This window comes from Eleutherodactylus coqui, chromosome 13 (assembly GCF_035609145.1).
Source record: "Eleutherodactylus coqui strain aEleCoq1 chromosome 13, aEleCoq1.hap1, whole genome shotgun sequence".
In the NCBI taxonomy this organism is placed as follows: domain Eukaryota; kingdom Metazoa; phylum Chordata; class Amphibia; order Anura; family Eleutherodactylidae; genus Eleutherodactylus; species Eleutherodactylus coqui.
Window position 1 is genome coordinate 90,232,622 of NC_089849.1, and position 15,606 is coordinate 90,248,227.

The 15,606-nt window shown below is 48.3% G+C and overlaps 1 pseudogene; it reads left to right on the plus strand.

Moving 5' to 3' along the window:
* Positions 1 to 1,690: 1,690 nt before the first annotated feature.
* LOC136587420 (zinc finger protein 27-like) overlaps positions 1,691 to 15,606 on the plus strand; it is a 51,164-nt pseudogene continuing 37,248 nt past the window's right edge.

The window sequence follows — 15,606 nt, forward strand, 5'->3', positions numbered from 1 at the left end:
TGTGTTTTCCATGAAAAGTCACACTTATTCACCACCATGCGTTGTGAAATGAATAGAAAATAGAGTCAAGACATTGACAAGGTTAGAAATAATGATTTGTATTTGAAATAACATTGTTTTTACATCAAACTTTGCTTTCGTCAAAGAATCCTCCTTTTGCAGCAATTACAGCATTGCACACCTTTGACATTCTAGCTGCTAATTTGTTGAGGTAAGCTTGAGAAATTGCACCCCACGCTTCTAGAAGCATCTCCCACAAGTTGGATTGGTTGGATGGGCACTTCTGGCGTACCATACGGTCAAGCTGCTCCCACAACAGCTCAATGGGGTTCAGATCTGGTGACTGCGCTGGCCACTCCATTACCGATAGAATACCAGCTGCCTGCTTCTGCTGTAAATAGTTCTTGCACAATTTGGAGGTGTGTTTAGGGTCATTGTCCTGTTGTAGGATGAAATTGGTTCCAATCAAGCGCTGTCCACTGGGTATGGCATGGCGTTGCAAAATGGAGTGATAGCCTTCCTTATTCAGAATCCCTTTTACCCTGTACAAATCTCCCACCTTACCAGCACCAAAGCAACCCCAGACCATCACATTACCTCCACCATGCTTAACAGATGGCGTCAGGCATTCTTCCAGCATCTTTTCATTTGTTCTGCGTCTCACAAACGTTCTTCTTTGTGATCCAAACACCTCAAACTTGGATTCATCCGTCCACAACACTTTTTTCCAGTCTTCCTCTGTCCAATGTCTGTGTTCTTTTGCCCATCTTAATCTTTTTCTTTTATTGGCCAGTCTCAGATATGGCTTTTTCTTTGCCACTCTGCCCTGAAACCCAAAATCCCGCAGCCGCCTCTTCACTGTAGATGTTGACACTGGTGTTTTGCGGGTACTATTTAATGAAGATGCCAGTTGGGTACCTGTGAGGCGTCTGTTTCTCAAACTAGAGACTCTAATGTGCTTATCTTCTTGCTTAGTTGTGCAACGCGGCCTCCCACTTCTTTTTCTACTCTGGTTAGAGCCTGTTTGTGCTGTCCTCTGAAGGGAGTAGTACACACCGTTGTAGGAAATCTTCAATTTCTTAGCAATTTCTCGCATGGAATAGCCTTCATTTCTAAGAACAAGAATAGACTGTCGAGTTTCAGATGAAAGTTCTCTTTTTCTGGCCATTTTGAGCGTTTAATTGACCCCACAAATGTGATGCTCCAGAAACTCAATCTGCTCACAGGAAGGTCAGTTTTGTAGCTTCTGTAACGAGCTAGACTGTTTTCAGATGTGTGAACATGATTGCACAAGGGTTTTCTAATCATCAATTAGCCTTCTGAGCCAATGAGCAAACACATTGTACCATTAGAACACTGGAGTGATAGTTGCTGGAAATTGGCCTCTATTCACCTTTGTAGCTATTGCACAAAAAAACAGGCATTTGCAGCTAGAATAGTCATTTACCACATTAGCAATGTATAGAGTGCATTTGTTTAAAGTTAGGACTAGTTTAAAGTTATCTTCATTGAAAAGTACAGTGCTTTTCCTTCAAAAATGAGGACATTTCAATGTGACCCCAAACTTTTGAACGGTAGTGTGTATGTGTGTGTGTGTGTGTGTGTGTATGTATATAATATATATATATTATAATTCCCTCCCCCATAGAAGTTGTTGGATGAAACTTTCTCTGTGTGATTGTAATGTTGATATAAGTGATTACAATATCATAGCAATAGGATCATTTATTGTGGAGAACTGACCCCTTGTAGGGAGGCTCTAGCACCCTGTTGTACCACCTCTAGCTTGGATACAAGATGTGATACGGGCAAGGATGGACGCTCTGCTACCCTTTTGTACTGTTTTGATTTTTTTCCCATGTACATTGAGTCTGGTTGTTACAAATCCAGCTTTCATAGTCACTGATGTTCCCTCCTCCAGGGTGAGTTCTCTTGTTATTAGAAGTCTCTGATGATTGTACAATGTTCAATCTTTCCACTGTCTTCTACTCATGTTTCTGCAGCCAAGTGTCCTTCCTGCTGAAGTCTTCTCCATAAGGCCAAATGGTTCTCTCCATGACTGACCCAACGGGGTTCAATAAGGCCACAAGTACAATGACCAAGAGTATCCTAGACCTCACCCTGGAGATCATCTTCCTGCTGACTGGAGAGGTATGAGACCCAAGGAACGATGCCACATGATGATTGTTATGTGTCTTATTACAACAGACCTGATCAGAAATGTCAGGGATTCTGGGAATATATAGTGAGATTGATCAGGGTCTCTCTCCATACACAGGATTATATAGTAGTGAAGAAGGCATCTGGGGAGCATTTGGCCACCAACAGCTGTCCTCCTGTCTCATGGGAAGGGCCCCCCACCGTGAAGCCTCCACTTCCCTCACGGATATCTGAGAGGAAAGATCAGAAGATCCTGGATCTCACCAACAAGATCATTGAGCTGCTGACGGGAGAGGTGAGCGCTGCTGGGAATGCTGGGACATTATAGAGTAACACAAGGGATGATGTGTCTGGGTGATGACTGTATATTGTGTGTCAGGTTCCTATAAGGTGTCAGGACGTCACGGTCCATTTCTCCATAGAGGAGTGGGAGTATTTAGAAGCACACAAGGGTCTATATAAGGACTTCTTCGAGGAGGATTACCAGCCCTTTACATCAGTGGGTAAGAAAAAATATTTTGTATCATAATTTACTAAATTCAATTAGGGAGAGTTAGGCCTCATGTCCACTGCTAAAATAAAATTAAGAATCCGCAGCATTTTTCCTGCAGCATGATCCGTGCCCCATGGGGATGCATTGGACAGGTATTTAACTACCTGCGAATGTCATTTTCCCCTGAGGCACAGATTGCGTGTGCTGGAAAACGCCACGGCATACTCCATTTTTAGTGCGGGTCTCCCGCAGGGACGGGTCCTGCAGGCTTCTATTGAAGCCTATGGAAGCCGTCCGGATCCGCGGCACACCCGCGCCTGAATTTCTGCTCTCCGAGCACATCCGCCAGGCCGAAGAAAGAAGATCCGGCCGCAATGGAGGGAAGATCCTCAGCGTCCGGACAGGTAAGTTTAATCTTCTTTTAAGCCTCATGTCTGCAGGAAAGGAGGGACCCGCTGCGGGATTCTGCATGGAGAATCCACGGCGGGCTTGATTTTCCCCGTGGACATGAGGCCTTAGTCCTCATGTCCACGGGAGGGTTTCCTTTGCAGAACCTGCACCGCGCGGGAAATACGCAAATCAAGCCGTCCATAGGGAATTATGGGTGCCCGCAAAATAATTTTAGCATGCAGATTTGTTTTGTAGACCTTTTGGTCCGGAAAACAAATCGCAGCATGCTCCATTTTTCTGCGGATTTCGCACTGACTGCTTCCATTGAAGTCAATGGCAGCCGTCTGACCCGCGGCACACCCACAACTAACACTGAAGACGTGCTCCGGATCCCGTGGGAGATTTGAAAAAGAAAATCTCCACTGCGCATCTGCGGCGGCCAGCGGACCCACCCACATCCACAGAGAAGACGGAAGATCCCCACAGCCACGCTCAGGATACAGACTGGTAAGGAACGTCCTTTTGCCGCAGGCTGAGTGGGATTCCGCAGCGGGCTCCCGCCCAGAGGATTCGGCCGTCCGTGGACATGAGGCCTTAATATAGTGTCATAGAAATGAATGATTTTATGAGCGAAAATAGCTCTAAATTGTGCCAAATGTATCAAGATGGTGTACAAAGCATCCAAAATTTCTCTTACTGTACCTGATTCCTGACCTACGTTAACCCCTCAACAGTCACATTAAATTTGGAAAAACCCTCCTGATAATGTCACTTTTTAAATTGTTGATATTGAATTTATGTCTCATATTTGGCGCTGAACTTTGTTACCTTAAAGGGGTTGTCCCGCGCCGAAACGGGTTTTTTTTTTTTTTTCAACCCCCCCCCCGGTCGGCGCGAGACAACCCCGATGCAGGGAGGTAAAGGAAGCTTACCGGAGCGCTTACCTCAATCCCCGCGCTCCGGTGACTTCAATACTTACCGCTGAAGATGGCCGCCGGGATCCTCTGTCTTCGTGGACCGCAGCTCTTCTGTGCGGTCCATTGCCGATTCCAGCCTCCTGATTGGCTGGAATCGGCACGTGACGGGGCGGAGCTACACGGAGCCGGCATCCTGCACGAAAGGCTCCATAGAAGAGAACAGAAGACCAGGACTGCGCAAGCGCGGCTAATTTGGCCATCGGAGGGCGAAAATTAGTCGGCACCATGGAGACGAGGACGCCAGCAACGGAGCAGGTAAGTAAAAAACTTTTTATAACTTCTGTATGGCTCATAATTAATGCACAATGTATATTACAAAGTGCATTAATATGGCCATACAGAAGTGTATAGACCCACTTGCTGCCGCGGGACAACCCCTTTAAGGCCTCGGTCAGACGACTGTATTTGTGCGTGCGTATGTGCGCACAAAACAGCGTGTCTATTAGAACCATTGGTTTCCTGTGATGTGGTCACATGCTCATTTTTTACAGGCACCAAAATTCTCGAACCTGCAAAGGATAGGACATCCGTGCGCCAGGAAGGTCCGTGCTGTGTGTAAATATTCAGTGTTCAGTGATGATGGCACTCCCTGTGGGGACGAAGGAATTTCCTGCCACAGCTGTGGCAGAGGATCGTGATGTTCTCCCATTGCTTTTTATGGGTCAGCGCTGCTGCAGCAGGCCCCATTGAAAGCGATGGGCTGCAGGAACCCCCCGCAGTGATTTTCTGTGCAGGGCTTTAAAAGACCTTCTTTGAAAATCATGCATAGCTTGTGTGAAAAATTTGAAAAAATATACTCTCCACGCTGCCGGGGCTCAGGCACGTATAGCCGCTTGGTTCCCGACACTGTTCTGAAGCTCTTTCAGCCTCCTGAAAAGGCTGTGTCTGATTGGCTGAGCACCCAGCTAATCACAGACAGCGCATAGCCTTTCATTGAATGACAGCTGAGCGCTGCCTGGAATTGGTCCTAGTGCTCAGCCAATAAGACGCAGCGCTTAGCTATCATTCAGTGAATGGCTGAGCGCTGCCTGATTTTTTTAATTTTTTTTTTACAGTGCTCAGCCAATCAGAGGCAGCGCTCAGGTGTCATTCAATGAATGGCTGAGCGCTGCTTGTGATTTGCTGAGCGCTCAGCCAATCGGACACAGCCCTTTCAGGAGGTGGGGATTTTTAAATCCCCCGCCTGCTTAAAGAGCTTCAGAACAGTGTCTGAGACAAGATTCGCTGGAGCCCCGGCAGCAGCGGAAAGGGGAGTATATATATTTTTATTTTTTTTACACAATCTAGGGATGATTTTTCAAGGAAGGGCTTATATTTAAGGACCTTCCCCAAAAATCACTGTGTGGTTGCCTGTATCGGCGGCGGCCCCATTGAAAGCAATTGGCATGGAGCTTCGGTCACGCGCTTTTTTTGCACATCCGTTGACGCACTGTATTGTGCACACATACATGCGTACAAATACACGCTCATCTGACCGAGGTCTAAAGGGGTATTCCTGCGATTCGTAGTGAAAATTCTATGCTTTATAATGCGAAAACATGTAACTTTGCAATATAATATAATAACTTGTATTACAAAGCTGCAGAGAGATTCCTTTCCCTGTGGTCCACCACCCAGTCTTTAGTTCTCCATTGGTATCCAACAGTTCCGTCCTGTACGCTCCGCGGTTTTCCTGGTCAGGCATGCTCAGTGCGTTCAAATTCTGTAATGACACAGTTTGTACAGTCGTGAATGTGCACTGGTCAGTAACTAGCAATGGGGCATTGTGGGGGATGTAGTTCTTACTCCCGATATAGCACTCGCCCGTGTGCAGGAGGCCTAAGGCTTTATGTCCACGGGGTTAAAATCCACAGTGTTTTTCCCGCACGCTGATCAGCGCCCCATAGGGATGCATTGGACACCCGCAGTTAGTTAAATACCTGCGAATGTCATTTTTCCCTTCAGGTGCGGATCCGCGTGCGGGAAAAAATCCGGACACGCTCCATTTTCGTGCGGTTCTCCCGCGGGGACGGCTCCCGCAGGCTTCTATTGAAGCCTATGGAAGCCGTCCGGATCTGCGGCACACCCACACCATAATTAAAACTCACCTGTCCTGGACGCTGCAAGGAAGGAAGGACCGCAGCGTCCGGAGAGGTGAGTTTATTCTTATTTTTTGGCCTCATGTCCGCGGGGCAGGAGGGACCCGCTACGGATTTTCCGCGGCGGGCATGATTTTCCCCGTGGACATGAGGTCTAAGGCCGCTCTCACACATGAGTGTGAATCGCAGCTCTTTGCCGTGATTTTACTTTTGCTTCCGGTTGTAGCTTCCTGCGAATTCCAGTTGTTATAAAAACTAATTGCGGGTTCATATAATGTGTTGAATAACTTTAACCCCTAAGTGACCACCTCATAGACTTTTTACATCCAGCTTTTGTGGGCTTTATTCCCCAGGGCATTTAAAACATGCTCGCTTTGGAGATTAAAGCCACATGGGCTGAAAACGTGACCGCTCCATGCTGACAGCTGTCAGTAGCTGGGGGGGGGGCACAGGAAGCCCTTATGGGCACGTGACCGCCGGTATCCACCAGATACGGGCAATCGCATAAAAGTGAATGAAAAGTAAATAAAAGTTAAATATTGAGCTCCCCTCATGGATCAGATCCATGAGAGTATCTGAAAGTACTCACTAGACATGAGATTAGGGCCACAACAAGTATATTTCTGAACATGGGACAAACAGAGGGGGATCCATTTTGGAGTGCAAATCCTCATTTTCATGTGCCCTATAGATAAAATCCTGTCTTTAAAATGACATATTTGCAAAAATATGACATTTTATTTTTTCTCCTCTAAATTGTATTAATTCCTGAAAAGTAACTGTGAGGTCAAAATACTCCTGACCCCCTCAGTAAATACATTTAAGGGGTGTAGTTTTTAAAATGGGGTCATTTGTGGGGCTATCTATCATTCTGAGACCTATGAACCTTTGCAATCTTGGCTTGGTGCAGGAAAACAAAATGTTCCTTAAAATGTTAATAATTAATGTTAAATTTGTGCGTCTCCTAAATGGTTAAAAAAAACACTAAAGTTTTTCCAATGTGCTTCCAAAATAAAGTAAACAGATGGAAATATGTATTTCATCAAAAAATTTTTACAAGGGGGCGTGGCTTGGATATGGAAACGTGAGCACCCTCTGCCTTAAGCTCCCGCCGATTCCACCAGAAAACCCCGCTTAAATGAGCACACAGCAGCCTAAAACCCCTACCTCCATAGCGATGGGATGCAGGAGAGCCTCTAGCCGCTCGGCGGCACCTCCAGAAACTGGACCGGCAGGTATCCAGCGCTTCCTCCAGGTTTCCAGCGCGGCAGACGCCGGTCCCAAAATGGCGCCAGACCGCATGTGCAGCTCCCCCTCATCCCCTACCAGCGGCAAACAGACGCGCAGCACAGTAAGCCGCGCCGGGGATCGCCGACACTCCAACTCAGCGGAGGAAGAGGGAGAAGAAGCAGCGCTCAGCAGAACACCAGTGCCGGCAGACAAGGTGATCCCACACCAACACGCAGGGTCCCTGGGAGGGGGGGCGAGCAGAGAGGAGAGCGATATGTCCTCCAGCTCAGGCAGTGAGCCTGCATATATGAAGAGCACAAGCGCTGTGAGTGACAGAGCCCCTGCATCACAGACACTTTTATATGAAGAAGGGGACAATATACCTGCTCACCACATACAGGGCCAGGACAGCAGACCCAGAGAGAGCCCAGGCCCCAGCAAGAAACCCACTACACATGCCCGGTCCTCCACCAATGTGAACATGCCTGAAGGCAGCTGCTCTCAAGAGGGGAACCACAACAGCACACTAACGAGGGGACAGGCTGACAAGCATAAAAAGCTCCCCACGCCACAAAGACAGAGGACCCCCGACGATTGGGGCCAGGGTCCAACAGAAACCAGCGGCCGCTACCAGGCTAGGGGCCAGAAAGAGAAGGCCAGCCACAATTCCTCACCTGACCATGATCCCCCAGATGATCCAACACAGGAAGACGTATGGGATTGGAGGGAGCATCTAAGATCACTACCCACAAAAAGTGACTTCCACAGGCTAGAGAACTCCCACAAACAAGTCTTAACCCTAATACAACAAGAGCTGAAGCATGTTGGCCATAGGCTCCAAACTGGAGGAATCTCAGGAAGAAGTTTTTACGTTGCTAGACGCTCACAGCCAAGTCATCAACGCCTAGTCTCTACAGCGAACAGACATCCTTACACACCTAGACGACTTGGAGAACAGGCATCGACGCAACAACATCCGCCTACGAGGCCTGTCTGAGGAAGTGACACCCCCCCCCCCCCCCCCCCCCCGCAACTAGAAAACTGGGCACGCAACATGTTCAGCTCTCTCCTGCAACGCGATAGATCCAATCCGGTAGAGATAGACTGCATCCACAGAAGCTTGGGGCCCAGACCAGAAGACCCAGGAAAGCCGCGAGACGTGATATGCCGGATCCATTTTTATAAGGACAAAGAGGCGATCATGAAAGCAGCCCGAGACAATAATCCAGCCCTGAGCCATAACGGGTCCCCCATAACAATCTTCCCGGATCTCGCCTGGCACACATTACAACTCCGAAGAGCAGTGAGACCACTTCTAAATGCGCTACGAGAACGCAACATCCTATACAGATGGGGCTATCCATTCCAATTGACAGCTACCAAGAATGGCAGAACAGCAACATTTAGAAGCCCAGCGGACTTGCCAAAATTCCTGGGAACTCTGGAACTCCCCATGGTGTCAATACCCGACTGGCCCACACTACCAACACTACCAGTCACAGCACCCAGGGAGACATGGCAAGAGGCTCATCCAGAAAAAAGAAGGGGCAGGGGTCGCCCTGGAACCACCCCTCCTTCCTGAGGAAAATAAGGACGTACACCACAGAGGCTGTTACTACGTTAAACTTGGGAGTCGCCCTGCTCGTTGTGGTCCACACTCGGAAAGGCTAAGGAAGAAACAAGCTACTGAGTCCGACCAAGCCACGAGAAGGCTGTTTGAAGTTTCGAACGTTGTTTTAACAAAAAGTTGCGGGCTCTACATAGATCCCCCATAAGGGGTTTCCCTTTTCTAAGTTTATCCGGTGGAAGAAGCAGGAGGCTCGCGCTCGAGTCTCTACCCACCTCCCCTAGTAGGCTAGACGCCACTAAGTGCCGTCTAATCTCTGGCTCACACCAGGCGAATACCTACACACGAGAATCTGGGATACTTTCCCCAGATTGGCAGATTCCTACAAATCTGCCACCCTTCCAACCCCCTCATGTTCACCTTCTTATTCTCTCCTTCAACCCCCCCCCCCCCTCCCTCCGGCGACCAAAATTAAAAATCTTCCAACATGACGAACACGTCTTTCTGCACATTCAACGCTAGAGGCCTAAACTGCCCCTCTGAGAGGACAGATCCTCGCCCACATGCACAAAAAACGTATCCTAATAGCCATGTTCCAAGAAACCCATTTCAAAACCGGTAATGTGCCGAAATGCAACAACAGATCTTATACCCAGTGGTACCACAGCACCCACCCTGATAAAAAAAACATGTGGCGTCTCCATAACCATACACAAAAACCTCCCCTACAACCTCCTCGCTTCCGAGGTTGACCCGGAGGGCAGGTATCTCTTCCTAAAAATAGAACTAGGAGCTAAAGTAATTACTAGAGATGAGCGAACGTGTTCTTAACGAACACTTACGCACCCAGACACCGGCTTATCCGAGGACTTCAGTGTCCGCGCGTAAGTATTCGGCCGGCGCCGGGCGGCGGGGGGAGGTGCGGCGGCGCGGGCGGCAGCAGCGGGGAACAGGGGGGAGCCCTCTCTCTCTCCCTCTCCCCCCCACTCCCCGCCGCACCCCCCCGCGCTGCCACGGCGACCCCCGAACTTTTTTCGCCCGAGCACGGAATTGCTCGCAAAGTTCGGTGCTCGGGTGAAAAGGGGCGGAGCCGAACACGTTCGCTCATCTCTAGTAATTACATTAGCTAATGTTTATTTCCCTAACTCAGGTCAAACAGCCTTTGGGATCCGAGTCCTGGGAGAACTAGCTCGATTTGTCTCAGGAACCTCGGAGGGGACCTAAACGTATGCATGGATCCACGCCTTGACTCGTCGTCAGGTAAGTCTGGCGTCTCCCTGGCGGCTACACATAGACTACGGAAACAGTTGACTGCCCTTAAACTCGTTGATCTCTGGAGGACTCTGCATCCGGAGATCAAGGACTTTAGCCACTACTCCTCCGCACATAACAGCTATAGTAGACTAGACTATTTATACGTCTCACATGCTCTCCTAGACCTAGCGCCCACAAGCTCGATTGGTAGGATTGTGTGGTTGGACCACGCACCGGTATATGGGGCTCTAGAGAAGAGTGACATAGGAAACTTACAACGCTATTGGCGCCTGAATGATCTTCTTGGAGACTCATGCTGCCTAAATGAAGTACATCAGGTTATCAGAGATTTTATAGAAATACACAAGACATACGAAACAGCCCCACCTATTAAATGGGAGGCCCTGAAATGTGCCATTCGGGGGATCTATATTTCACATGGCACCAGACTTAAAAGAGAGAGAGAGACGGTAAACTAACAGATCTTTTAACAAAGCTAGACATTGCAGAGCAAGCTAATAAAACTAAAGCAACACCTCCCCGAGGCACAGAGATCTCACTGTTATGCCATCAAATCCTAGCCTTGATGGACCAGACCTCCCTTTGCGCCAGAGATAAACTGAGAGGGGGATATTATGAATATGGGAATAAGTGCAGCGCCTGGCTGGCGAGAGCGCTTAACCTGCAGGAATCACATTCATAGATTTTTGCGCTTACCTCTCCTGAGGGAAAGAAAGTCCATACAAGCACAGAAATAACTGAGTGTTTTCACAGATATTATAAAGACCTTTACAACATAGGAGAGGGCGGGAAGACCCACGAGAAACCCGGAGACACGGGTATGGCTACGTACTTGGATGAGTATGCCCCAGGCCCCGTCCCCAGCGAGGAACCGGAGAAACTAGAAGTCGACGTAACAGAGCAGGAAATATTGGAGGGAATACAGAGTCTCAAAATCGGTAAAAGCCCAGGACCCGACGGGTTCACACCCAGATTTTATAAAACCTTTGGGGACCTACTGGCTCCCCTAATCACCCAATCATTTAATGCAATCTCCAGGTCCTCCCCGTTCCCACCCCAAGCACTACAAGCAACCATAACAGTGATACCGAAACCAGGCAAAGACCCACTTTAATGTGGAAGCTATCGGCCCATATCACTCCTAAACGTGGATACGAAAATTTTCGCCAAAATAATTGCCACGCAACTACAACCCCTCGTGCCAGGGCTGATACATGGAGACCAGGTGGGGTTTGTCCCGGGCCGCGAGGCAAGGGACAACACCATACGAGCTCTGTCACTGGTTGGAAGAGCCCAAAGTGAGGGGACACCCCTATGCCTTCTCTCGGTCGACGCAGAGAAGGCATTCGATAGGGTGGATTGGGGTTTCCTAGCGGCCACACTCCAAAAAATAGGCCTTGGCCCCAGGCTACGTAGCTGGATCATGGCCCTATATGACAGCCCTACGGCACGGATTCGGATCAATGGCAGACTCTCAGACCCGGTAGCTATACGCAATGGCACGAGACAGGGTTGCCCCCTATCACCCACCCTCTACGTGCTAGTCATGGAATCCCTCGCAAACGCGATAAGACAGAACACAGGCATAAGAGGATATCAAACCCCAAATTCCGAACACAAAATTGCATCATTTGCGAACGATTTGCTTATATACCTGACTGACCCCAATCATACTACAAAAGTTCAAAAAATACAGCCAGTTTAGCAATTTTAAAATAAACCTACACAAGTCAGAAATTCTAAACATAACCATACCTGCCTCAGAAACCACCAGACTAAAATCTAGCTTCCCGCTGAGATGGAAAGAGGACCATATTAAATACCTTGGAGTCCATATCCCCTCCAAATTAGACAATCTATTTAACCTCAACCACGGAGGCCTCTGCGCATCGCTGGAGAGGGACCTGGGGTGGTGGAGATCACTAAACCTGTCATGGTTTGGCAGGATCAATACGATTAAAATGAACGCCCTCCCCAGGTTCCTCTGCCTGTTTCAGACTCTGCCGATCCAGGTCCCAAAAAGCTTCTTCACAAGACTGAGAAGAGCGCTGACGAGGTTTGTTTGGAGTAACTCCAGACCTAGGTTAAACTACAAAATCCTAACACAAAAAAAGACAATGGGGGGAGTGGGACTCCCTGATCTCACAAAATATCATAAAGCAGCAATAAGTAAATGTGTGCTTGATATATTGCTACGGAGAGCTTCAAAACGCTGGGTGGAACTTGAACAGGACTCAACCCTATTTAAAGCGCAGGGAGTGTTCTGGCTGAAAGGGAAGCTAGGAAGAAGGGGGATCACAGTATCACCATTCCTGGATACAATATTAAAACAATGGGATAGCTTCGCAGCTAGATCAGGGCTGGTATCAATACCCGGCCCCTGGACACCGATAGTAGGTAACCCAGACTTCCCGCTGGGAACACGGGGCTTGCCACTCCTAGAAAGGTTGGAGATACCGGTTCCTAGACTCCGGGACGTAACGAAGGAGGGTAGGATCAAATCAATAGAAGAGATAGGAGGAGAAGGAGCCCTGGTAGCCGGTGCGTGGTTCCAACACATGCAACTAAACCATTTCATCCAAACGCAAGGTCAGGCTTCAGAGTTAACGCAGCAATCCACACCATTCGAAGAGCTATGTGCGACATCTCCTGACAGAAGAGGTGAAATCTCCGTGGTCTACGACATGCTGATAACCAGGGAGGCGCGAGACACTGAGATGAGATTCAAAAAAGGCTAGGAAAGGGATCTGGGACGACACCTGGAGGAAAACGACTGGGCCAAATCGATAACCATGACTCATAAAATGTCGATCTCCGGTAAATACCAAGAGCTAAACTATAAAATTTTATCTAGGTGGTACCGAACCCCGGAACGCTTAGCTAAAATGTATCCCAACATCAGTAGTAACTGCTGGAGATGTTTGGACAGCCTAGGGTCGATGATCCACATAGGGTGGGCTTGCCCAAGGGTCTCCCCGTTATGGAAGGAGATAAATGCCCTATACAACTCTCTCACCCGGGGAAAAATATCCCTTACCCCGGAGATCGCCCTTCTTTCCATCCTACCAGGCTCTATAAAATTAAACAAGAAGGGAGTACTCAGATTCTTCCTATTAGCTGCAAGACAGGTGATACCTCAGTTATGGAACTCCACAGAACCCCCTACACGCCTGATGTGGGTAAAAGCCATGGACGACATCATGCACATGGAAGAACTGAGGGCGAGAGACGACTCTAAATACTCCGTACACTACGCCACATGGGCGATCTGGATAAGCTTCCGCTCATCCCCCAAATTCAATCCATGGATAACGAACGGTGTGTTCCAACCTTAAACATTGATAATAAATGCTAACATGACAGATGACATCCGCACCTGAAAGGCCGCCGCCGGCTGGTCATGCCCCTGCCCACACTGGCCCACATAGGGCCGCAAACAAACCCCTCCCTCTACCTCCCCGATAACCCCCACTGTACCAATCTTCCTCTCTCACCCAATGTTGTCCTCACCTTATCTTTTTCCCTTTCACCATTTGCAAGGTTGGCGCCGGAGCTGAAAGCCCGACGCCAAGTATATAGCTGGAGTTGGGAGGTTCACCCTCCCCACCCAGAAACCTAAGCACATTAAATTCTAGGTTATTTGGTTACATTATATTAATAAATGTTAAAGGGGTTGTCTCGCGGCAAGCCTCAATATTTTACCTTACACCCATCCCCCCCCCCGGCATAAAATAGCAAATTAAAGCGGTTTTTAGACCGCTTGCTACTTACCGATCCGACGAAATAAGGACTTTAAAAAATCTTCTCCCTAAGATGGCCGCCAGTCCTTTCCCAGGGATGCACTGCGGTTTTCTCCCATGGTGCACCGCGGGTCTTCTCCCATGGTGCACCGTGGGCTCTGTGCGTTCCATTGCCGATTCCAGCCTCCTGATTGGCTGGAATCGGCACACGTGACAGGGCGGAGCTACGCGATGACGCGTAGAAGGGGGCGGGGCCAGAACGTCGCTCGTGCCCGGACCGAGCAGAAGGGGAGAAGATCGCACAGCGCAACCGCCTCTAAAAAAGCAAGAAGACAGCGAAATTAGACGGAGCCATGGCGACGGGGACGCCAGTAACGGAGCAGGTAAGTGAATAACTTCTGTATGGCTCATATTTAATGCACAATGTACATTACAAAGTGCATTAATATGGCCATACAGAAGTGTATACCCCAACTTGCTGCCGCGGGACAACCCCTTTTATGTAAGAAGGCACACACATCCGACTTGGGTACACCTAAGGAAGAACCTACATAAATAATTAAAGGAGAAAATACAGATATTGATGGACTTCCGACAATACTGTATCGTGCCAATGATAGTTTTTATTAATATTTTCTTCTTTTTTTTTTCTTCCCTGTCTGTTTGTCTAATGAGAAATTCCAATGCAAATATGACTGACTGCATACCTTACTGATTTTCAATAAAACATACATTGAACAATAAACAAGTGAAACTGAACGATAATTGTTCAGTTTAAGTGCAGCAAACGATTTAACAACAAAAATTTTTTACAGTATGTTTGCACATCTTTGACATATTGCAGTTGAAAATGTGAAAAAAATGCCAATTTTCCCAAAATGTTCCCAATTTTGACGCTTTTAATACACAAATTCTATTAGTCCATTTTTACCTAAATGAAGTACAATATGTGGCGAATAAAGCATGTCAGAATTACTTTTGGTCACTAAGGGGTTGAGAATAGAGATAAGCGAGCACCAAAATGCTCGGGTGCTCGTTACTCGGGACGAAAATTTCGCGATGCTCGAGGGTTCGTTTCGAATAACGAACCCCATTGAAGTCAATGGGCGACCCGAGCATTTTTGTATATCGCCGATGCTCGCTAAGGTTTTCGTTTGTGAAAATCTGGGCAATTCAAGAAAGTGATGGGAACGACACAGCAACGGATAGGGCAGGCGAGGGGCTACATGTTGGGCTGCATCTCAAGTTCCCAGGTCCCACTATTAAGCCACAATAGCGGCAAGAGTGCCCCCCCCCCTCCCAACAACTTTAACATCTGAAAAGCCCTCATTAGCAAGGCATACCTTAGCTAAGCACCACACTACCTCCAACAAAGCACAATCACTGCCTGCATGACACTCCGCTGCCACTTCTCCTGGGTTACATGCTGCCCAACCCCCCCCCCGCACACTCATGTCTATTTATAAGTGCGTCTGCCATGAGGAGGAACCGCAGGCACACACTGCAGAGGGTTGGCACGGCTAGGCAGTGACCCTCTTTAAAAGGGGCGGAGCGATAGCCCACAATGCTGTACAGAAGCAATCAGAAATCTAATCCTGTGCCACCGCCATCAGGAGCTGCACACGTGGGCATAGCAATGGGGAACCTATGTGCCACACACTATTCATTCTGTCAAGGTGTCTGCATGCCCCAGTTA